Source organism: Macaca nemestrina, chromosome 11 (genome assembly GCF_043159975.1).
Source record: "Macaca nemestrina isolate mMacNem1 chromosome 11, mMacNem.hap1, whole genome shotgun sequence".
NCBI lineage: Eukaryota > Metazoa > Chordata > Mammalia > Primates > Cercopithecidae > Macaca > Macaca nemestrina.
The window spans coordinates 110,691,320-110,717,931 of NC_092135.1; the positions used below are offsets into that span (position 1 = coordinate 110,691,320).

Here is a 26,612-nt window from a genome sequence, read left to right on the forward strand (position 1 = left end):
GTCTTACTCATGTTTGTATCCTCAATATCTACCTAGCTCAAGAGAGTCTAGCTTTTGATCCTTGATATAGTCTGGCTCTGTATCCCCACCCAAATCTCATCTTGAATTGTAATCTGAATTGTAATCCCCACATGTTGGGAGAGAGACCTTGTGGGAGGTGATTACATCATGAGAGTGGTCTCCCCAAGCTGTTCTAGTGAGAGTGAGTGAGTTCTCATGAGATCTGATGATTTTATAAGGAGCTGCTCCTCACTTCGCTCTGCACTTCACCTTCCTGCCACGACATGAAGAAGGATGTGTTTGCTTCCCCTTCCACCATGATTGTAAGTTTCCTGAGGCCTCCCCAGCCATGCAGAACTGTGAGTCAATTAAACCTCTGTCCTTTATAAATTACCCAGTCTCGGGTATTTCTTCATAGCAGCATGAGAATAGACTAATACATTCCTGATGTCAGAAACTTTCTGTGTCCCAGCTCCAACCTATCCTTCCAGGTATGTCTCAATTTCTTTTCATAGATTCTATGCTCCAACCAATTCAATAATTTGACCTTCTGTCAGTTTTCCAGATACAATCTGTGTTTTCTTTCTTTCTTTGCATCTTTTCCACAACGTTTCTTCTGTGTGTTCAGGGTGCCTTCCTGACCTCTCCTCACCCAGACCATTTCTACCTGATGAAACCTTATCTATCCTTCAAAGCTAAAACAAATGTTTCTTCATAAAGCCTTCTAAGGGCTCTCTCCCTGTGAGAAATAATCCCTTTCTTCTCTAAACTCTTTGTACATTTCTGAGGACTTTACATTTAAAAGCACAGAGCACTCAAATTTTAATATTAAAAAAGTTCATAGTTTATTATTTTATATGAGATTATACATTCCTTAAAGGCAAGAGTTGGGTTTTATTTATTTTTCCCTTCCATATATACCTTGCATAGTTTTGTACACCATGATATTCAACAAGTATTTGCTGAAGAAATGAATGAAAGAATAAATGAATACAGGGTCATTAATTTTTCAGATGATTCAGATTATGACGAGAGGTCAGTGCTCATTTTACTGATGGAGAATGTGAGGTTGAGAGAGGGAGAGACACAAGGTCACAGAGCCAGTGAGTGGTTAGGGAATGCTAGAGCTTGGGTATTTGGAATTGATCCAAGTCTCTGTCCACAAAACAAGGATGTTCTTTAATTGAAAAAGAAAATGTACTTAGATATTTTCCTTTTAAGCAAATATGTTCTTGTTTTTATAAGTCTAAATGTTGACTTTGCCACTTATTATCTATGTGAATAAGTATTTTATTTAATTTTCTTATCTATATTGAGGGTCTAAACTTACTGTTCTCTAAACTTCCTTCCAGCTGTGAAATTTGAATTGCTTATATAACATTATTCCTCTTTTTCTCCAGCAAAGAAGGTAAACTTTCCCAGGCTTCTCCAAGTACATGATGTCCCACCTTCCATTCTATATTCTATATGAAGCCTGGTTATCTATAGATAATAATGACAAATAAAATAGATAGGGTCAAAGAATTCATATGTAAAAAAAAAAAACCTATGAAGATAAAGATAAAAACTTGATAAAGATTAGAACTTAGAGACAGGGATTTTTTAAAAAATGTAAGAGTATTTAAGACCTTTAAAACTTTAAATAGAGGAAAAGACTAATTCTACAGATATGAAAATTAACCTATGTGGTTCTATTATGGGAAGCTCTCATATGGTTCTTCACCTTGATAAATATGTATAGCAAAACAAAAGTTACAACCAAATGGTTCTGAGTTCTACCCAACAATGAAAAGAGAAACTATTTCTCATTCATTCTTAATAGGCCAAATATGAACAGAAAATTATTCTACCCTCTACCCCCAGAGTAAATGATAATCCATGCTCTCAATATCTCATCCATGCATAGGTTTTCAGATATGAATACCTGCTAACAAGTCATGCACATAGCAAATATAAACTTGTTTCAGTCTATTTTCACTTGGTTTCCCACACACTGCATTGTGGTTTCTTCCAATTGACATTCCCACTCTAAAAGGCATCTTCACTTCACTCAATTCCTACACAAAGTTCTAGGCAAAATCTGGTATTACCACTCAGTCAGTTCTGTAATGCCCTATCTTATATAGTACTTTATTTTAGTGAACCTTATATGAAGCCCTTAATGCTTAAAAAGGCCCACACTTTCCTTGATAATAGATGTTTCATATGTGCATAGTCTTCAAGAGGACATGATTTTCCCTCTTTTAAAGGCCGCATACACTAGAGGAGATAATATGGTTCTTGTTCCAATAAGAGGGTAGCAGTATCCAATAAGGAAAAGCTATTGGGTGAGCTGAGCACTGTAAATAAACAAATTGGCCCACTTATTCACCAAGAGACCAAGAGGAATCCTTTAAGATCTTAAGATTTAGCAAAGGAAACAAATTCTCATGCTTTCTAAATCTATTTCACAAATTTATGACTTTCCCTCAGGATACATTGATTTTCAGTTCACTAGATATCAGAGTCTTTAAATCAAATCTAACTTATTGTGTTTTCCTGTCATATAGGAGCCTGAGCAAAACAGTAACAGGTGATCATGAGGGAAATTAATCCTCAATGTCATTTTGAAATACAAACAGACTGTGACTCAAAAAGCGGCCCCATTCAAAAGTAGCTGTTTTGTTACTATATTCTTCTAGAAGATCAAACAACAATGGAGATAAACTAAGTTGTTAAGATAAGTGTGCAGATGCCTAGGCACACACAGGTAATTTGTGGGTTTTTAAAAACATATATAGATGTAGATTAGATATAGATATAGATACACACACACACATACATACATATGAATATATTTGGATTTGCATGCATTATCCTCTTAGGAATATAAATCTCTCTACATATGCATGCATATGTGGATATATATGTAACAAAATATATACACAAACACACATCACCAGCCAGAAAGAAAACTGAATTTTACACTGTGATAAGCCCCAGGCCAACTGGTAGTACTGAATTCCTATCCTGTAACACAGAATAAGTCATTACCACTCTCTTACCCGTTGTAACATACTTGCAGTCCATTTTGTTACTCAATTCTAATTGTACCAAAAACTGAGATGTGAGGGCCAGGTGACATGGTGCCTTAAAGGTAGTTGTGGTGGTCATCTAAAGTAACTCCTGGAGTTTTGGGGTGATATGGTTGGGGTATAAGAAACTTAATAATTCCTATGTGGGCTATGCAAGACCTAGCAGGGCCTCACCCCAGACAGGAAAAATGACCTCCCACCATCCAGGCCCAGTTTTCCAAGGAAAGTACGCAAATGTGGGATTCTTAGTCTCTAAACTTCCTTAGCCTTAGATCCCGTGTATTCCCTAAACTTCTCACAATAACATATAACTTATATGAAACGTGTTAAGTGTTGGTGTGCCCATTTTTTGTCAACCCTCTGCAGGACTAATTCATCATTGGGTTTAATTAAGATCACACTGGAAAAAAAAAAGAATTAAAATGACATCAGTTCAAAAAGAATTATGTAAGCCTCTCAGATACTTTTTTATTGCATATATAACTTAAATTACACAAAATGGCCAATTTAGTGTAATTCTACCCAAAATACAGCTGGGTCTATCATATTGTGATATGGACAGGTTTTTGTTTGTTTGTTTGTTTTCTGTGCAAGGAAATCTGATTCTCTGCTTAGGACTCAAGCAAGTTGGGCAGGGAGAATGATAGATCTGTCCAAGTCATCCAATTTGTAACTTTTAATGAATGCAATGTTTACACAACTGCTTAAAAACAAAAGCTGAAATGAAACTGCAGAGAGATGAGAGGAACTCCGAGAAGGTGGTGCCAAATGAATTGACCTCCAGGAGCTAAATGGCTAAATATGGTAAGTGCCTTAATCACCTGGTTCAAAGAAAGGAGACTTGGCTTTGGGTTGGTTATGGAGCTGAACTTTGAGAAACAGGTGGAACTGAGAGGTAAATAACAGGTAAAAGGGAGAGTCTGAGCAAAGATTTGAAGGTATACAAGTCAGAGTAGTCTATAGAAAATTCAAGAATTTCTGGGCTTAAGAGTCTGAATTTTAATCAGTCAATAATGGGGTGTTATTGAAAGTTTCTAAACAAACGGGAACATATATTTCAGTGTAAATTAATTTATAGAAGGTATATAGAGTGAATCGGCAGGGACAAGTTTAAAGCCAAGAGGCTGTTACATTTATCCAAGGAAATAAGAGCCATACCTGAACCATAGTAATAGAAACTGATAATCAATGAATAAAAGAATGAAACAAATGAGATTCCATATTCATAATTTAAATCCAGGAGAATATACTTGATCTATGCTTTCCATTTCGTAATTATAAATTGAAAATTCTATGAGATTTTGGATTGACTGTTTTTAATGTGAAGTGTTGTCTTCAGTTGACAAACATGTCTCAAAGAGAGAACTGCCTATAACATTTTATGTTATAATGAATTATGTTATCATTTCATATTGGATGCACATAATGTAACAAGAACAACATTGAAGAGGGTCTGAGCTGACTTCTCTGTGCCTCCTTCGATGAAAAATGCAGGAGCCTTACGAAATAATCACCACATCAATTAGGGATTGTGTTCAATTGTTAATATCAAAGAAGTAACCGAAACAGAGATTTATTTTCTTCCAGGTAAAAGTAGTCTAGTGCAAGTATTATCATTTTACAATGTTACTGGTGTTTCACGGGCCTTATTATTCTGCTTCATCACCCTTCTTGTGTGGCCTGGATCTTCATGGCTATAATATACTTCCTGAGATTCTGACCAGCACATCTTTATCCCAGGCAGAAAGGAGGCACTACCCTTTAAATCACCTCCAAAGCCCTTCCCAATGAATTGTAGTTATGATTCCTTAGTCGTACCTATGAGGAAGGGAAGGCTAGGCGATACACTCTTTTAAGAGGGTTGCTCCCGCCATGAATAAAACCAGCTTATGTTAGTAAGGCAAAAGAGGAGAATGGATATTGGCTGGGTCACTAGAAGTCATTGCCAAAGTCACAGAAGTTCTTCCTAGCTCTACAAGTTTGTGACTCTAACTCCACATGGAACCCCATGCATAATGAACTAGCTACTAATTGTTTTCCAATCTCTTCTTTGAAACATTAGTCCCTTAAATTACTGAATTATGGAAAATAAGTCCGTTTTACTCTAAGTTTTAATCCCAAAAAAACCATGTATCACATTCCACCTCCTGATATAGGACTTTTCCCCCCTTACGAGTAATCAGCTTTGCCCATAGACCAAAGATTGCTGCTATTCTAAGCTGTCTTGAACACTGATAGGTTACGATAGAAAGCAAATATACTGGAAACACTGCTAGTGAATATCCCTTATTTGTACATGACAATTTTGAAACTACTACAAAATTAGTAGTTTTTCAGCATCAAAAGCCAAGGTTTTATCTTTGAGTTAAAGTCATATATTTATGAACCTCATGTTCTCACCACCTGGGTGTTCCTAAGATCTCTGGTCTTCTGATATCACCATTTCCTTTAATATTTAAATAGAATGTATGACTACCTGTCTCAGATTCTGTGGGAAATTCAGCCTGCCTATACTCCACCCCCAAATGCACAAAGATGGGTGGAGTGTTCATTATATCCTGGTCTGGATTTCTTTTTTTTTTTCTTTTTCTTTCACTGAATTATCAGTGTTCTCTCTGCTCCCTGTCTTCTGTGTCTTCTGTCTCCTTCCTTTGCAGCTTTCCCCATGTGCCTCTGTACCTTAATTCCTCCAAAGTACTATTTACAAAGTGCTGTTATCAATAAACAAATTTTCCAATGATCTGGAATAACAAAGATAATTAGAGTGCAGCAAGTAAGATACTATCTTACAACATAATATTATACAACATTGTGCTAAAATTTCATCAGTTATACTCTAAGGGTAGAGACATTTCTTTCTGACTTTGTCCACCTTCCTTCCTTGCTCATTGTCCTCTTCTCTTTGGCTCTCTGAACCCTTCCCCCTTTTCTTACTATTTGCCTCTGCCTCCCTATTTCTTTTACTTTCTTACACCAAATAATTTATCTTTTGCTTCCTGCCCTCTTTTGGGTTGGGGGGAATGGGGTGGGGAAAGCCTATCATAATCTATATCTGCAGATTTAAAACCTCATTCAGTTGCTCTACTAAGCACAAGGTCATTGATTCCAGGTCTCTCCTATTTTAATATAAGGAAATAGTGGATATTTTGAAATTATCATGCTCTGTTTTCTTTGTAGAACCAGAATAAAATCAGTAAGTCACATAGCGTAGCCTAGGACAAACTTAAGTTTCAAGAATTGAAGATCAGCATCAAAAAGTAATTGTAAAAGCACTACATTTATCTTCACCACTTAGAAACCATCATTGTGAATCCACTCATAACCCACAGCACTGTGTCACCAAACCTTCTCCTTTTCTTCTCCCCAAGTCTGTTGTACCACACAGATGTCCTTGGGACTTTCACAATTTGAAGTCCAAAATCTCTCCAAAAAGCCCCATTCCTGATAAACTTCCTGTAGCTTTCTATTTTTCTATTATCCTGCTTCACCAGTTCTTTCCCTCTACCTATGATTCCAGTTGTGCATCACAAACTCTATAAAACTGGACAAGAACAAGAGAAAGAAAGTGACAACAATATCTATCCCTAAAGCAAGTAGTCACTGGCTGTAAATATCTTGATACATACCAATGGTACCCAGAACCATCAGAGAAAGTGACAGATCTGTAGAAAGAAAGCCAAGAATGAACAGAGACCTATTAGCAAAGAAAAATTGCGGAGGACCATCCAATTAATGCTCATGGCCAGAAGACATGAAACATTAAGACCCAGTAAGAGTCCAATTGTAAGTCATAAAATACCCAAGTGACAATGAAGGTAGCAAGAGAATTTTGAACTCTTGTCCAGTTCTTGATGTCAACTTTGGCAGTCACAAAATCAAATAAACAAAACAAATCTAAGAGGAGGTTGTATGGAAATTTTCCTGCAGTCCAGCAATTAACAAAGATCTACATTTGAGGGCAATGCATTCTATGTATCCCACATTCTAAAGAAAGCAGTTGGCTGTGAGCACTTGGATTCTAGGTACCTCTACTGGAGCCTTACTAGGAAAGAGCACAAATGTCCTTACTTGATTCAACTACTGCCCTCTCCTCCCTTACTCCATCAATAACATGCAAGAAAGAATGAGAAAGGGAACTGAGATATGAATGATGGAAGAAGTTATTAGCTTACTACAGAATGCAGCAATCATGGTTAGAGACCAAGTGAAGTAGCAGCCTCCAAAGGGAAAATTTTAGTGTCTGGGCTTTAGAGACCTGTAAGAATGGAGATTGCATCTTCTTCTCCAACTGAATGACTGCTGGCAGCTTTCCTGGAACTGATCTCACAGTGAAATAGAACGGAGTAGAAGAGGGAGTTCTTGGAAGGGCATGTCAGATTCCCAAATGTGTGAGTTGTACATTTCCATAGACACTGACACCTCTGCCTCCTCTGGAGATTTCCAAAGAGAACAGGCTTGCTGGAATAGTCTGGAGAAGAAAAAAAGTCCCATGACATGGGGTGCTTGTGAAGAAAATAAGTAATCCTGAACTTCATTTCACTTGTCTTTAACTCTCAGAAGGTAGCAGTTCCCTTGGCTTCACCTCATTTGAGTAGCAGGAGGAATTGGAACCAATAGACCAAACAATATTTTCATCTACATTTTCAAAGGTTTATTCTCTATGTTTTTCTATTATTCTCCATTTTTCTTTCTTTCTCTTTCATATTCTCTGGCACTTCTGTTTAATGGTGCCATAACCCATGCATAGGTTGACTATGAGATAATTCAGTATGACCTCCTTCAGCTTCTTGAGATCACAGATGCAAAACTAGCCCCTAAATGAGTCCACTTGTATGCAGCTCCACCTTCATCTCGACCATCATCATCTGTCCCCTGGAGTTCTCAGCAGTCTCCAAGAAGTCTTTCTACTTCTAGTCTTGCCCTCTATCCTCCACATCTTCTCCATATTGCAGTAAAAGTAATTTTCTTACAACATAAAATAGATCCTATCCTTGTACTTAGACTAAATCCAAAATCCTAACTTTCCTTACAATGCCTACTATGGTCTGGCCTCTGATTTCCCCTCTGACTCCACCTCCTAGATCAAATGGCTTAGTGCGTGAAACTCTAACTCTTCTCATAACTCTGACCTCCCTGCTATGCTCCAGGCACAATTTTATTCTTTGAGTTGCTGTCAGATGGGAAAACCTTTCTTACTTCAGAGCCTTTGTTCAGTCTGTTTCTTCCATTCCCCTCTCTCTGCATGACTGACTCCTCTTTTGGCATGTCTTAGTTAAGAGTCATCTCTTTAGAGAGAGTGTCCTTGACAAACAAATCTAAAGTAAATGCTCCCTGCTATTTTCTTCCATAACATCCTGGCAACAGTGGCAATGAGGGAGATGTTCATATGACTGAGCGCAGTTTTGACTTGAATATTAGAATATACATTGATTTGCTCAGCTTTTGTTTCTCATCCCTAATAAAGGTTAAATTAAATGGAAGATTGTTGAGTTTGAAAATACAGGAAGGAGAGACTGTCATGGATTACCCATTGACAGAGGAATGTCCCCGAAAGGTGACAGCACCAGAAGAGTTCTTTGTCATGAATAAAGGAAAAGGAAACATGGTAGTTGAGATGTAAATATGTCTGTCAGTGGAGGTGTTGGAGAAAGGGACGAGAATCTTATAAAGGAATCCCAACTGATAACCTCTCTCTCTTCAGTGAAGTAGGAAATAAGAATGGGTGTCAAAATAGCAAGGCCCAGGACCTCAGAAGAATGAGGAAGGTCCATAAGGTCTGCTGATGCAAATGGGAAAGGAAGCCTATTTGAGACATTCAAATAGGATTTAGAGTGCCACCAGATCAAGTCTTCATTTAGGCAACTATTTGATAAGTATATTGAGTCCAATTCAGTACCAGGCACTACATTTATTTCCAGCATCACAAAGACAACTAGGCACCAACTTGTTAAACTCCCCAGGATTTGAATTGGATGAGCTGACTGTGCAGGATCCACAGTATCCAAACATCCAGCTACCTCACTTTCTTTCTTTTAGCTCTGGTCAGAAATAAGGCTACGGCAAGTGACTTTTCCTTGCTCAGGGTGGCCTCTTACATTTTATGGAAGTTTCATGCCAGGGATTTTTTTTTTTTGTATGGAATCCACAAGTCTCTCATTACATGAGCTTGTGGTGTTTGAAGATTTTTGCAAAATATTCCTATTACTCATTTATAGACCTATGCCTCCTACCATCTCCACAGGGCACAGGGGCCTTTAGGTATATGTCACCCTAGGATGAGGAACAAAGATTATCTCATAATGTCCTAAGACAGATATCTAAACTAAATTATAATAACAATACTCAGTTCATCAAAGTAAATCATAAGTATACACATTTATATTCCAATATAATATATATTATGTGGGTAGCAAAAACTGAGATTACTTTTGCACCTGTCTAATATTTTATTTTATTTTTATTTTTATCTATTTTATTCATTTTGTTTATTTATGTATTTACTTTGAGATGGAGCCTACTTTGTTGCCTAGTCTGTAGTGAGTGGCACGATCTCGACTCACTACCACCTTCATCTCCTAGGTTCAAGAGATTCTCCTGCCTCAGCCTCCCGAGTAGCTGAGATTACAGGCATGTGCCACCATGCCCAACTAATTTGTTTGTGTTTTGAATAGAGATGGGATTTCACTATGCTGGCCGGGCTGGTCTTGAACTCCTGACCTGAAATCATCAGCCCGCCTCGGCCTCCCAAAATGCTGGGATTACAGGTGTGAGCCATCACACCCAGCCAAACCTAATATTTTTAAATGAATAACACTTATGCAAGTTATTTTATAATCTGGCCACCACTTTACCTGTTCAACCAATCTCAGATTTGCTGCAGCCTAGGTTAATTCCTCCTAGACTCCTGAACAAGTAAAACCCATTTCTATGGCTGAGGCCATATGGTGCCAGCCTGGGTCTCCCTCTTCCCTTCTCATTTGCGAAGCCTACCTATTATTTACATTTCATCGCAAGCCCCATATTTTTAAGGTTCCAAACTGAGATTATCTAAAAATTCTATAATACCTAAAATTGCTTAATATGTATTTTAATAATTAAAATGTAAATTGAGAGTCCAAAGTTCAGCAGATAAACTTCCAAAACCTCACCTATATATATATACATATATATGTATATATATAGAAATCTTGAAAATTTAAGGCTTCTGGTGTTAGGTAAATAGTCTCAGATTGAGATTTTTTTTAAATAAAATTAAAAATCAAAAGACCAAAAAAAAAAAAAAAACCCTAAAGTTAAAAAAGAGGATATGTTTAGACCTTTTTGCTAAAAGTTAAAGAAATATTAGAATTATGTTATTTAATTTAACAAAAACCTTATGAAAGTTCATCAAAAGGGTCACACCAACACTCAGAAATCGCTAGGATTCTGTTGATTCAGATGGCTTATTCCATCTCTCAGGAATGCAAGTCATTAATGGCAGCATGAGAGATGAGGTGATCTACCCATAAACACAGGGCTCTGATTCATCCTGAATGTTAGTGATTTTAATGCCAGACACATCCACTTTCAGCTGGAGGGTATTTGTTGAGAGCTGCCGTGGAGAATGCTCACACTTAGAAAAAAATGCACACCCTTAGCAACCACTAATGAATAAAATACAAACTCACAGATGAGAATTTGGAAATTGTAAAAACCAATATGATTTGGTATTTTGAAGTAATTCCAGGTATACAAACAAAAATAGATCTAGCAAGACAAATTGGATTCTACAGGTATCATCCAAGCCATTCTCTCTTTGTGATCCTTGGGAATTTTGCCCAAATAAGCTCTGGGAGTTCAAATTGTATTTTTAAAAATTCTTGGACTCTCTTCTTTACAGTATGTGAACAGCCTTTAGCAGTGGGAATTTCTTGGTTTGGTGCATTAAAACCTATGCCATGCCAACTGGAATTTGTCTGTGGAAAGAGCATATCCACTACTGAGTTAACTATCGGCAAATGAGAAAGTAGCTGCAAGCTGGAGTCTGCCCCAGTACTTCTGATCACTTCTACTCTGGACATTTGGTCCAAATTACTAACTATGTCAGAGAGATAACAGAGACTGAAGTTGAAGAAAGGATGAGAGAAGACCCCTCGTCACTAAATTGTAAATAGAAGTCCTGGTTTTCTCTTCCATTTCTACCACTTATAATGCCTATGAGAGAAGTGGGCAAATCACATTACCAATTTGAGTTTCATTCTCCCCAGTGGTAAAGCAAGGACTCAAATGATTGCTTTGCCACAACCCATTCAATATTTATTGAGCACTTACTATGTGCCAGCACAGTCGCGGATGTTATGCTAGGTACAATCCTTATTTCCAGGCAGCTTATAATTTCTTTGGAGAGAAAGATAAACAACTGGATATGCAAACAAGATGTAAGTACCTTACAGAAATCATCATAAAGAAAAAGTATGGGCAACAAATTAAAAAGGATAACAGAAAGATGTAACTTAATCTGGGAGGTCAAAGAACATCCCATTAGGGAATTACATGTAAGCAAAGGGGGTGAGAAGGTAAAGGGTGGGGAGAACATTCCAAGGCCAGAGGATAATGTGTGTGAGACCTCAAGGCAAGGAGGAGTTTGATGTGGTCCAAGAACAGCAAGAAGTCTTAAGTGGCTACATCGAGGGGGAGAGTGGCAGGAGATAAGGCTCATAGTGTTATTACAAGAATTAAAGGAGAACTGTGTATGAACATGCTTTTCAGAGCACAAAGCCCTGTACCACTGTGAGAATTAATAGTCATCAGGATTTCAGGCATCTTGCCTTTGGCAGAAGAAGCAGGTCAAAAAGAAAAAAAACAACAACACTTGAACACAGGTTTTACTTCTTATTCCACCTTCTTAAATTGACTCATCTTTGTTATCAACCGAAGATGTTCTATTTGCATTGATGCCAGAAGTCTTAAAATAAGACCTTATTATTTCTCCTTCATATGCCAAACTGGGCTTCTTGAAAGCCAGAACACAATATTAATGAAGCTTTTTTGTGTCTAAGGAACAGAAAATCTGGGACCTGAAAAACCAGGATTTCTTTATATCTGACACACAGTGCCACACTGGAAAACAAATGGAGAAAAGCTAGACCCTCCCTTTACCCACTTTTTCCTTCACTTCTGCCACTTATTTTCCAGTGACGTTTTAAAAACAGAATGTGAGAGAAAGAATGATGAGGCTCTCTTCCAATAGACTGATTTGCTCACTCATCTATTCACTCATTCAGTAAGGAAATATTAATACCTGTCTAACCCTGCAGATGTTTAACACAGGAATTCCAGAGATTCATGTTTATTAGACTGATTTAGTTTGACAAGTATCCCAGAGGAACAAAGGACCTGGGGAAGATTCCCATTCAAATTATCATCTGATTTTTTTTTTTTTACATGAATGTGTTGTTAACCTATAAGGATGTTTCAGATTCCAGCTTTCTGGACAGGGCCCAGGAACTGGCTATCTGGCAATAAAAATGTTTAAGAGTCAATGTTCAAGAAGGAAGGAATGAGAAAGAGCAAGCAAGAAAGAGAGAGGCCAGAGGGGAGTAATAGGACATTGGCATGGGGGAGAGGTGAGCCCGATGTACACACAGGGCACACCGAAGACAGTGTACATGGACAGTGAATGTAGATATGAGCTCATTTCTCTTCTCCGAAGAGTATATCAGGAGATACCCTTGCTTGGAAGAGAATCTTACACCAAAGTCATCAATAAAGCTATGCCTACTTCAATAAGTGCTGTCTCCAAACCATTTTGTCTTCTGTCTCCCAAACACTGAATACCTTGGGAAAACTGATCCGACAGTGATGCATAACAAGGTATTATTAAATAGGCAATGGTTGCAATAAGAAACAGGATAAAAGGAGTGCTTTAGAAAAGTTCCACACAAGAAAAGATACGGAATGAAGGACAGATGAATTACCATTAATGTGGCTGAGGGAAACTGGGAATGAGATGCTGTTTATGGAGGATGAATACAAAATATTTTGGATATGTTTAGCTGTAGATGGTAAAGCTGACTTTTCAATTGAACTGTCAGATATGCCTATAAAGCAGTCTTAAGTGCTAGGTCTAGGTAGCTGTGGATTGTGATAGAACAAAAATCACGTATATGTATAAATGGTTTCCCTACGCAAAGACAATAAAAGGCAACTTAGTCTGTTTTGGGGTTGCTATAACAGAATGCCACAGACTGGGTAATTTATAGATACATTTATTTCTAGAAAACAACAAGAAACAGAGATTTAGAATAGTTAATACATTGTAGAAAATCTTTTCAGAATTTAAAACATTTTTTCACATAAGGTATCATTGCACTTTACCAGCCAAACAGATTTTGCACATATGTGGTTCTGGAATTAATGGGGGGAAAAGTGGCTACATATAGAATCAGTCATTTGTTGTATTTTTTTTCCATAAAGAAAAACAAACAATAACATGAAGCATGGAAATTAACAAAGAACTGTTGAAGAGGAATGTCAAGAGCTAAGAGCTATGCTCTTGACACAAGTCTAATTTAAGAAATTTTTTCTTGGTTTGGGGGCAGTAGCTCACACCTGCCTGTAAACTCAGCACATTATGAGGCCACAGTGGGAGGATCACTGGAGGTCAGAAGTTTGAGACCAGTCTGGGCTCTTAAAAAAGGGATAGTTTTATATTTCATAAAACATAAAGAAAAAAAGAAATAGAAATTTAGTAATAATACTGTAAAATGAGTTTCTAAAGGAGACACAAAAGGGCTATTACAAACACATCACACATACTTCATAGAGCTCCTTTCCTAAGCTCTGTAAAGATGTTTACAATAGGAAATCTAAGAAAAAACCAATAGTTCTACCCCCTGATTTCTCCTCTGCTTTGCCATTTTTTATATATGTTATCCATTGCTCTCTTTTTAATTATACAACCAATATAAATGGTGCTGAGGACTCAATTATATTCATTTCACTATTTGTTCCAAATTATAATTTTGACTGACTAAAATTAGCTTAAAAATTAGACTAAATGTTGCCCGAAAACAACCACCACCACCATTACCACCACACCCACGATTTGTGTCAAAAATGCTTTCAGTAAAATTTACTAGGAGATATGGTTTGACTCTGGGTCCCCACCTGAATCTCCTCTTGGATTGTAATCCCCATTATCCCCACATGTTGAGGGTGAAACCTGGTGGGAGGTTATTGGATCATGGGGGCGGTTCTCCCATGCTGTTCTCATGATAGTGGGTGAGTTCTCACGAGATCTGCTGGTTTTATGTGTCTGACAGCTCCTCTTCACGCTCTCACTCACTCCTGCTGCGATATGAGAAGGTCCAAGTTTGCTTCCCCTTCTCCTTCTGCGATGATTGTAACTTTCCTGAGGTCTCCCCAGCCATGCAGAACTGTGAGTCAATTAAACCTCTTTCCTTTATAAATTACCCAGTCTCAGGTATTTCTTTATAGCAGTGTGAAAATTGACTAATACACCAGGTCAATGTTAAAATGAGATTAAAGCAATGGGAAAAGCCTAAAGTCCTTACCACTAAAAGAGAATGGTCACTGTCAGTCTCCTTTGGACACATGTTAAATATTTATCTAATTGGAAAAGCCAATTGTTAAAAAAAAAAAAGTTCATTTGTAAAAGTAGCAAAATTTAAAAGGCAAACTGTTTCATATTTAAAGACTCATTTTATCTCCTCTGCTAATTATAGACTTGAGGAATCACTGTCAGATATGCCTATAAAGCAGTCATAAGTGTTAGGTCTAGGTAGCTGTGGATTGTGATAGAAGAAAAATCACTTATATGTATAAATGGTTCCCTTATGCAAAGGCAATAAAAGGTAACTTAGTCTGTTTTGGGTTTGCTATAACAGAATGCCACAGACTGGGTAATTTATAGATACATTTATTTCTCACAGTTCTGGAGGCTGAGAAGTGCAAAGTTGAGGTGCCCAAATCTAGCAAGGGTCTTCATGCTGCGTCATGCCATGGTAAAAGGAGGAAGGGCAGGAGAGGAAAAAAGAGAAATGAGGGCAAAATTCATCCTTTTTATCAGGAACTAATTCCTGGGATGAATAACCTATTCTCACCCAAAACAATATTAATTCATTTACAAAGATAAAGCCCTCTTTGCCTAATCACCTCTTAATAGTTTTCTCTCTTAATACCATCACAGTGGCAACTAATTTGCAACATGAGTTTTGGAGGGAATATTCAAACCATGGCAATAGGCATGAAAGGTTGCTAAAGGTATTTACCTATCAACCAGATATACTTAGAAAATGGAGAGCAATTGTGAGACAATTTCCCCCCACATCATCAAATTACCCATTCAACTCAATCTTATAATTGAAAGTTAAAAAAATCTATAGTTATTTATTATTGATGAAGTATCTTCCTGACCTTTCTCATCAAAAGCTGACTTCTCCAAACAAAAAAGGCACATTGCCATTCCCCAGTTCCAGGCTTTATTCTCTCTGATTCAGACAATTTAAATAATGTCCTAATTTGTTTATCATTCTCCAATCTTTTTTTCCTTAATCTACGCTTCACAGTGTCAAAGTATCTATTTTCCCAAAACACAAATGTAATTTATTCTGAGCAAACTCTTGCAAGGACAGAAAACCAAACACTGCATGTTCTCACTCATAGGTGGGAACTGAACAAAGAGAATACTTGGACACAGAAAGGGGAACATCACACACTGGGGTCTGTCGTAGGGTGGGGGCAGTGGGGAGGGATAGTATTAGGAGATGTACCTAATGTAAATGGGTGCAGCACACCAACATGGCACATATATACATATGTAACAAAACTGCCTGTTGTGCACATGTACGCTAGAACTTAAAATATAATACAAAAAAAGTCATAAGAAAAGAAAAAATAATTTTTTGGGTCCAGTGCGGTGGCTCACGCCTATAATCCCAGCACTTTAGGAGGCCGAGGCGGGTGGATCACCTGAGGTCAGGAGTTTGAAACCAGCCAGACCAACATGGAGAAACCCTGTCTCTACTAAAAATACAGAAAATTAGCTGGGCGTGGTGGCACATGCCCGTAATCCCAGCTACTTGGGAGGCTAAGTTAGGAGAATCACTTGAACCTGGGAGGCGGAGGTTGCAGTGAGCCGTGATCACGCCATTGCACTCCAGCCTGGGCAACGAGAGTGAAACTCCATCCCCAAAAAAGAATTTTTTGCTCGTCCTGGGTGTGGTAGCTTACACCTATAATCCCAGCACATTGGGAGGCCAAGGCAGGAGGATCACTTGAGGCCAGAAGTTTAAGACCATCCCTGGGCAACAAACTGAAACGCTGTCTCTACAAAAATAAAGATGGAAAAACAGCTGGGCTTGGTGGCACATGCTTATAGTCACAGCTACTCTGGAGGTTGAGGCAGGGGTTGGCTTGGGTCCTGGATTTTGAGGCTGCAGTGAGCTGTGGCCATGCCACAGCACTCTAGCCTGGGTGACAGAACAAGACTTTGTCTCAAACAAACAAAAAAAATTTCCCCTATTGATGGCAGAGGATGAACTCCAACTCCAGCATAACCATCACATACCTGCCTACTACACAGTTACCCCTACCTACCTCACCTGCTCACCATCATTTGTGTCTTTGCCAATCAACCCTCTTGGATACTCCACTTGCTTGCAAATGCTGGAGCCTCTGCTCTTCCATTCCCTTTGCCTGGAATATCCTTCTCCTCACCTGCATCTGTCAAAACCTTACTCCTCCTTCACAAACAGAAATTCTTTACCACCTCTCTCATCCTTAGAGCCTTTAGTATGTCATTCCCTTTGGTGTACTTCGTCTTTAAATGTTTGGTGTTGTTTTGTTGTTGGGGACATGCCAGGTAAACCTTTATTCCCAGTGTGCCACACAAGAAGAAGCTGCGAAACACCCTTCTGGAGATCTCGCTTAAGGCACATTATATAAGCTGTTTTTTTGTTTGTTTGTTTGTTTTTCACCTTATTTCTACCTACCTCATATCCCCCAGGAAGACTCTCTGATCCTTGAAATGAAATTCCTTCCTTCTGTGTAAACCCCAGTGCTTGCACAGGTTCGACACTCAAGTATTTGTTGGATTGTATTGATGTGAAAACATCTGCATTGGCAAGATGATCAATTCAAGCTAATTTATAGTCATAGGAGCTTCCCATAGAACAACTCTTGAAGACCATTCAGTCTAATGCTTTTCAAACGTTTTTTGTTTTGTTTTTCTTTCCTTTCTTTTTTTTTTTTTTGTAAAACAATCCTGTTTTCAACAAGGAGTTTATTTGAAAGCCCAAGATGTGGAGCATATAAACACCATTCATGTTCAAGCTGGGGGAGCCCAGGTATGCACTTCCAAACCCCTTCCCCTGCCATGATAGGGCCTCTGAAAAACACAATTCAAAATCACTTTACAAAAACTAAAAAACACAGGGGAAGAAGATAATACTCAGACATCATGCTATTCGTAAGTTTTATCTGAAGCAGACATTGAGTACTACATATTGTCAAGTGAAATGAGTTCTGGGATTATGTGAACTATCTTGTGACTTGTCAGGAGATAATTAGATGATTTCTAACAACCATCGGTCTCTAATAATCTTACTAAAAAATTATTCTAGAGAGTGACTTGCTTATAGGTAATGCATTGCAATGTTTATGTGCCCAGCTCTGGAGTCAGGTTGTCTGGTTCTACCAACTTTCAGCTCTACTGTTTACTAGCTGTATGACAAGTTACTTAGGCTCTCTTCTTCTCGATCTCCTCCTTTATCAAATTAGGCAATAATTGTACCGACTTCACAGGTTTTTGGTAAGTATTCAATAAGGTAATACAAGTATCAACTTAAAACAGCTACTATAGTAAATGTTCAGTTAATATACTGAGATTTGTTAAGGGCCATAATGAGAAACGCAAATGGAACATATCACAGGTGCCACTAGCTGAATTTGGTGCTTCTCAAATGAAAAATATGGTGTACCCATTTAGATTGCAGATATTGGCCTGGTATTTAAAGTGTGCCTTGCCCATTTTACTAATCCAAGGAATTTGCGAACTGGCTTATTCTCTTCTGTTTAAAATAAAATATCAAATAATACTTCAAAAATTTAATGCATATAAGCACACTTAAAATGCTAGCAGTCTTGCTAAGTAACAACATAGTTATCCAAGCATTCACTAAATGCTTTTGTTCTCTAGCCATGGATATTTCTTTCTGTCAGGAATCCTTACCTGTCTTTTAGGTAGAACTATTCTGCCCATTCCTAAACACTAGCTGAGCTACTTTGTATCACTCCAAAAGCAGTCCCTAGAACACAGTAGAACAAACATCTACCAGGAAAAAGTATAAATCTTAAAGAAAAACCTGAAATGGGCCAGACAGGAAACTTACTCCTGGTAAGGTAATCTGAAAATAAAACATCCTGGTGACCTTGTCACTGGGAAGACAAATAAAAAGTTATTTTAGGGCTGCCTATTAAATCATTTCACTGAACTGGAAAAGCAAAGTGCAGACATGCATAAAAAAATAAAGGGAAGTGATTAGATGGTGGTCACCATTGCCCTTTTCAGAATCCCATTCTGTAGTGGCCAGTTGGGCCACCAGATTTTTCTGCAGAGCTGATGTAAAGTCCTTGCTGTCCCTAATGCCCAGACTCACTGCAGAGGCTCAGCACAGTCCTGACAGTGTGAGAAGTCAGAGCAGATTGCCTTTCTGGAGTGCCTTTAGGTGACCCAAACAATTGTGGACCAAATTTGGAATCAGGAGATGAAAGCCTCTCTTCTAGCAGAGGAATTAAGACAACCAGAGGCTCACATCCATCAGAGCAACCCACAAACCAGTGGTTCTCAAATATAAAAATGCAAAGGAGTTGCCTTAGAAGTTTATTAAACTGCATAATCTGTGTTAGAATAAAGGGAGTGACCTGTTTTTAATGTTTGACACTTGACAGCTTTTAGATCCCCAACCCTCCCTGCCTGCCCCATATTTGGGCAACCAAATTTAGAGGGCCCACATGTGCCAACCATTGTTTGGTGCTAGAGGGGAGTTCACATTTCACAAATCCCTAGCCCTTGCTCCAAATTATTCCCTAACCCACTTCATAGCTATTATAAGGGCCCAGTCCACTCTCTCTTTGGCTCTTGTTTCCCTCTTGACCAAATTTATAGGCTTTCTTCTTTTAGACTCCATCTTCTATTTACTATGTACACTTCACTTCATCTCCATGGTACCTATGTGTCCATTGTCTCAACATCCACAAATTCTGGAGATGGGGATTACTCAACATCTAGCAGGGAATTCTAGGTGCCCACACTAAACACTGAAACAGATGCCAAAGGTCCTGATTCAGTAAATAATGGGTTAGGAGGACTAAGCCCAAGACCACTAATTCACATTTTAAAGAAGCATTCCAGGTTAATCTGTTGCAGTTGATTCATAGGCTCCTTAAGCCCTCCTAGTTCTCCTTTTTCAATCTCCAGTACAGAATTGCATTACTGACCTCACCCTTCCACAAAACTACGTCAGATTTTATGGAACACTTTTGTGACCCCTCTTACCTCGCCATTCATCAATCTTGAGAGAAAGAAGAGGAGTGGGCTGTAAAGAATCACAATGTGTTCTGTTCTGAGCTCTGTTCCCTAAAGATGTACCACTGTTTATCCCTCTATATATCTGTTCATAGACTTCTCTCCATCTCAGACTCCACAAGAGCATAATTATCTGAGGCCTAACAAATCAAATTATTTTTGCAAGACTGGTAGATTGGAACAATTTGCCAATTCATTAGAGATATAGCAGGGTGTGTTGGCTGGACTTACGACTGAGTGGTTCAATGAATATGGCAGGATGGTTCTCCCATCACCACTACCAACACTACCATGGTGGCCAAATGGCTTGTTGTTATGAACTTAGTTTCTGGGGTTGGAGTGAAAGTATGAAAGGATACAAGATGGAAATAATGGGACAGTGTACTTGGGAAGGGAAGCAACAGTGGAATTTGGTGAAATAGTATGACTCAGCCCTGGACCTGAGTCCTGTTGCTAGAGACAGCATTCTTCCTATTTCTGTTCAGATCACACTAGGAATCTGCAATGACACCTGAAAAGAATATAGCAAGTTTTTAACATCTCAGGGATTTTCAGCTTTGGGAGCTGTAGAAGACACTAGGTAAGGCACACTCTTTGAGTAGCAGTGGTAGGCACCAAATATCTTCAGATACCTTGATGATGAACACTAACAGCATGCACAGCCTGACTCAAAGGACATGAAGAGACTTATTTATGCACATTGGAGACTCAAAGCTTAGTCCTCTCACACCAATGGGAGCACCAAGTGAACAACATAAACATCAAGGTGTTTATGTGCATGGCAACAGTCTAATTTGCATATATTTACCAATTATGAGACTTGTACAATGAAAACAAAATCAGCAAATACTCTGTGTAAAACTCATCTCACTGAAAAGAAAAGTTTCTTTACCTGACTGGTCTCAACCTGTCAGTGCCCATCAAAAGCTGACATGATGCAACTGATATTAGTGAGGAATAGTCTAAGGTGTATGCTAAACACTTCTTCCCATCCCATCTCAAAGTTTTACCTTTGAGATAACCAGAGTTGCAACTTAGACTTACTCTAATTCCTCCACAGAAATGACATCACAAAGAATTACTTTGATATTGTACTCTTACTTCTTTTTTCTTAATGACAACATGCCTACTAAAATGTTAGTTACTTATCATTGTATAAAACCTTTGCAATAATTTATCTTAGAGTTTAGAACAATGGCAGGAAATAAGTAAGTTTGCTGAAAATATCTATGTGCCGTACCTTTTTGTTTCATTTTACTCCTCACCAAATGCTCAGGAGGTAAGTTTGTTTTTTTATATATATTTTTGTCTGTTTTTTGTTTTTGTTTTTGTTTTATTTATTATTTTTTTACCAAACTTACAGGTAAGCATGGCACAGCTCAGAGAAGTTACTATTTGCCCAAAGTAAATTGTGAGTGATGGGCAGAACAGAAATCAGAACCCACTTCTGTCTGTCCTAAGAGTCCACTCTACTTTCCCATTGCCTCTCTTGACAAAACGTTTCATTTTTCCTTATCGATCATGAAAATCATGTGAACCTACTAGATTTCCTCTTTTCCATGTCTCCTAGGAAATTATTGACTCAAATAACATAGCTTATTTTATGTGAATTTCTCATTTAATTATTTATCATCATTTACTTGGCCAAATCATTTTTGTAGCATTTTCCATGTCGTTTCTAAAATTGTTTTGGAAAGTAGGGGTGTATAAGTAATCAACAATTTGGAAGCATTAACTCAGGCATATTCTTTTTTGAACCTTGTAATCCAAACAACTAGAGAGTAGGAGCCTTATAAATGATAATGTATGAAGCTACTTTAAAGTAAGAATTTTTAATATACCTTTTGATTTTACCATCTTTATCCACCATTACTAAGAATGGTACCACATATGCAACTTAATATAGGCATTTTTAAAAATCTGGAGGAATAAGCAGAGGTGAAGGCCAGTCAGATGTCACCTCAGACCTACATACCCACAAAAAATTTACCTAGTAAACCTGCTTGGTGCCCTGCAGGCAACTATATTTCAGTAAAAGAAAGGAGAAATTTCCCCACCAGACTGCAATTTTCATTCCATCATATTTTAAATTATGTCTATGTACAATACAAAGGTGACTTGCATTGACAGTAGTGAAACACCCAGAATTTCACAGGCAGTCTTTGGGAGTTCTGCACCAGAGGGGTATGACTGATGAATGGACAATGCCAGAGGCATTCAGCCTCCACACTTGTTTAGCTGAGAAATTAGATAAGAAATTTATGTTAGTCTGTTGGTAAATGTGGACAAACCAATATCAAGTACCAAAGAAGGATAATTTAGGAATGTAGACTCAGTGGACTATTGATTACCAGTCCTATAAAATTGAGTCATCCTATAAGAATTGAGTCATTCTGAAGAGATATTTGAAGAGTATATTGTCCAAAGGGAGTTTAAAACTGATATGTCATTAAAAGTTTGTCAAACTTAGTCTGACCCAAAGACTAAACTCTAATTACATATGTGTTCAAGAGACTTCATCAACACCCATAAAGATGAGCGGTTCCCATGTTTACAGATACTGAGATGACATTTTGGAAGCCACCTTTGTAGGAAAAAGTCTTCCATGTGTAAAATGTATGTAGAGTGGGTGTTATCCAAAAGGGTTTCTCAGAAATATAAGTATGATCATGTTTCTTCCATGAACCAGAACTCTTCAAAGCAGAACTAGAATCTTTCTGAAGCAAGTAAACTTCTGAATATAATAGCCTTGAGTGTGTTAAAAACCGAGTTGTACCTCAGAGTCTAAAACAAGGAATTGAGCTTAAAAAAGCAGAACACAACATAAACAATTCCCTGAAAGGTAGAGCTTATTATTTTATATAGGTTGAGAATAAAATAGTAAATATGTATTCCTTTTTTCTGAGAATTTTGCTCAGAAAAAGGAATATATAAATTTAAGAATCTTTTCTTTCTTATTGTAAATTAAGACACATCAATGGTAGAAATTTTTGAAACTACAAAAAAGAACACTGAAACAAAAGAAAAAGGAAAAGAAAAGTGAATCCATAGGCTTATGAAACCACAGACAAAACTGGGAGCACATAGCTTGGAGATAACAGAGTGCCTTCTACATTCTCTCCTACATACATGCCTTGGTCCCTGTGTCAGCCTTCATCTCTCATTTTAGCTCTACATGGAACATGTCTGTCTACAGCTCAGAGCTTATGGCCCAAGAGCTTATAACCACAGCAGAAAGTCTTCACCTCTGGTTCTGGTTAGACAATGTTCAGGGAAGGACTCTAGGCAACTCAGATTGGGTCACATATTTATGCCTGGACCAACTGCCATGGCATCCTCTGTATGGCCCAGCCAGAATAACAGCTCTCCCCTATGGCCAGGGGAAGAGGTGATTGTGATCGGCAGCCACCCTCAGAACTGCACAGCATTCTCAGAGCTGACCAATTTTTCTGAGCCAAATAATAAATATCTATTCCCAAAGTATTTACAGTTAACAATGTCATGACACCAAACATGTCCTTTTCACTTATTTAGGTCTACATACCAATAAAAAGATTGCATATATATATTGTATTAGTCCATTTTCATACTACTATTAAGAAATTCCTGAGACTGGGTAATTTATAAAGAAAAATAGGTTTAATGGACTCACAGTTCCACATGGCTGGGAAGGCCTCACAATCATAGAAGAAGGCAAAGGAGGAGAAAAAGGCACGTCTTACATGGTGGCAGGCAAGAGAGCATGTGCAGGGGAACTCCCCTTTATTAAACCATCAGATCTCATGAGACTTATTCACTATCCCTAGAACAGCACAGGAAAAGCCACCCCCATGACTCAATTACCTCCCACCCTGTCCCTCCCATGACACACAGGGATTATGGGAGCTTCAATTCAAGACGAGATTTAGGTGGGGACACTGCCAAATCATATCATATATGATCTTTGTAAAGACAGAAAAAGGTGTATATATGGTAGACAGATAAGAATATATCTTTAAACTTTACTTAATTAATAAAACAATTGGTAATTTCTTTTTTAAAAATCTGCTTAAGAATATTTTGGAAAAGATAATATTCTATAGTATTCCAACTGAATTCAGTTTCAAATTTAACAAAATCTATTAATTTTTTCAACATGTAATTTATTGAGTATCCATTACCTGTCAGACACTTTGCTAGGAGTTAGGGATGCAAAGATGTAGAAGACAGTCTTTCCCCTTGAGGAGATTACACTATCAGGGTGAGGACAGCAAATAAAATAAAGGAAAAAAGTGGGGATTCAGTAAATCCAACTTGAGCTGTGTTGAGAGTTGTCAAATTAAGAGATCTGTATAGGCATTCATGATCTTCCAGATATCTCAGATTGCTTACAGCAGCCATGAGGACTCTGACCAGACCATGCTCCAGAAAGCAAGTACTGGCCTTAAGTTTATTCTAGATTTCAGGACAGAAAAAGGCATAAGTAAAATACTTTTCAAAACGAAGGTACATCTTAAAGCCAGAGGTCAAGGAAAGGTACTGCAGTCTTCAAATAAAATACGTGGAGTTAGGGGCAGCTCGCTTAGATGTTAGAAGTCAATGGAAAAAGCAGCTAACAGAACCTGTAACTGGAGAGTAAGAGAAGAGAGTGTCATGTCTAGAATTTCACTCACACAATATTAGAGATGAGCAAGTCACCATAGGCATTAAGTAATCGGAGTATTTATTAGAATCAAGCACAAACCTGTTGTAAAATTTCCTTTCATTGAAAACCTAAAGTACCTTCTAGAGGTTTTTATTACATCTTTTCTTCCGTATTGTGATAGAAATCTGTTTGTGTATGGACCAAGGCAACAGGGAACCTGGAAAGGAAGGTAGGGCAACAAATGGCAAAGAGGGATTAAATAACAACAAAAATTTCTGGCCTCTAGCCACTTGCACCTGGTAGAGAGTGTCAAGAAATACCACAGATTTATACCTGGAGCTTTGCAAGTTAAAAAAGATCTATTAATTCTTTCAACAAATATTTATTGATTATCCATCACCTATCAGACAGTTTGCTAGGAGTTACGGATGCAAATGCGTGGAAAACAGTCTTTTCCCTTGAGCAGATTACACTAACAGTATGAGGCCAGCAAGCAAAACTTATAAGTTCTTACCAAGGTGTATATTTCTATGAAAATATAGACAAGGGACCATTCTACTCTACCTGATGAAAATGAGTAGAGAGCCACAACCAAGCTATAAAGAATGACCCAAGATACATACAAAACTAAGGCCAATTTGAAAGACGAAGTGTTGAGTTTAGAAATTACTGATAGGTAAGAAAATCACGTCCAAACAGATTTCTTTTAAATGTCAAGTATTTCCCATTTGGGGATAGACTGGCATATGAAAATGACTAATTTAGTGCATTCTGCTGCAACCAGAAAGTATAGAGGACTATGAAAATTAAATCTAAAAATAAATAAATAAATAAAATACTTAAAAATGTGATGGACAAAAACAGTGTTGAATTTGGAATGAGATGTAGAAAGGGATAGGCATCATTCATTCTAGAGATACCAGTTTACTGATTCAATTTAATGTTTGCTTCTTTCAATCCAAAAATTTGCCAAAAGATTAACAAGAGTCCTAATTTGTTCCTTATTCAGCAAGAATTGCAACACAGAACACTTAAAAAATATATTTCAGGCTCCCTCTCTCCTCTTGTTTTCTCCTTCCATGACCTCTTGTAAGACTTTGATCATTTGAAAGGAATGTGTGGGTGGTGTGTAACCTTTAGAAATGTTTTTCTGCCAATTTACTAGAGGGAAGCTTTCTTTCTCTTTTCTTTTTTTTCCCCCTTGCCCTAAGTTCTGCACAAAACCACATCTCACTGTATTGTGCAAAGCCATTCAGAGACGTCCTTGAAAGACTCCAATGGAGAGAGATGGGAGTCAAGGCTGTGAAACCAGACAGCACCCCCTCAAAACCAGATTTCTGTGGCCCCAAAACAATTCTGCCTCTTTATGTGGGATAGCGTGGTGGTTGGTGAGTCATATTACCAGGTGTATTTATAGACAATCCATTTTTTAAATAAATAAATAAATAAATAAAAGCAGTTATTGCCTTTTCAGAGTCTCAGAAGGAGCAAAGAGAATAGCTAAAAGAACGTTTGAAAATTAGAAATGTTGCTATTATTAGAGTGTAGGCTAAGTTCAAAAAACTACTGGAATAAAAGAGTTCATTCAAAAGACAGGGATTCTGGCTGACTACTCTGTAGTCCACAAGATTCTTCCCATAGTGGCTTGCACTTGAAAGATGATTGATAAAATCTGTTGTGGAATAACTAGCAATGATTGTCAAAGAACAAGTTGACTCATCTGTTTCATGTATCTATTTCATGTTACAATTTGAAATATGCATGGCAAATAAGAATTATATTCCCTTTCACTGTTTTCTTTTAATATTTACTGCATATTACATTTATTTTTATAAAATGTAATGATTGGACTACCACTTTGGGTATTATATGAGCAGAGAAAAGCTAGGAGTAATAACTGAATGATGAATCTCCTGGCCCCCACAAAATCACCTGTTGAACTGGTACCTTAAGTTACCAAGTAGTAACTTGAGTTGGGAAAGGTTTCCTCATTTTATGAGCTCAGAACTGCGCAGTCACTTGTGATCTGCTTCCCAGAGTAGATTCCTCAGGTAGGAAACAGGAACCTAGTGAAAACCCAAAAGGCAGTTCCTTTGAAACAAGAAAAGTTGGGTTGTAGTGAAGAGATGGAGTGAAGGTATATACTTTTGAAATGTGAGGACATGAGATTTGGGAGGAGCCAGGGGCAGAATGATAAAGTTTGGCTCTGTGTCCCCTCCCATATCTCACCTTGAATTGTAACAATCCCTATGTGTCAAGGGCAGGGCCAGGTGGAGATAACTGAATCTTGGGGGTGGTTTCCCCCATACTGTTCTCATCATACTGA

The 26,612-nt window shown here is 37.9% G+C and overlaps 1 protein-coding gene across 1 annotated transcript in view; it reads right to left on the bottom strand.

Moving 5' to 3' along the window:
• The window catches only part of LOC139357207 (uncharacterized), a 302,109-nt gene that overhangs the window by 133,726 nt on the left and 141,771 nt on the right, over positions 1 to 26,612 (bottom strand). The gene's annotated exons all lie outside the window — the stretch shown is intronic.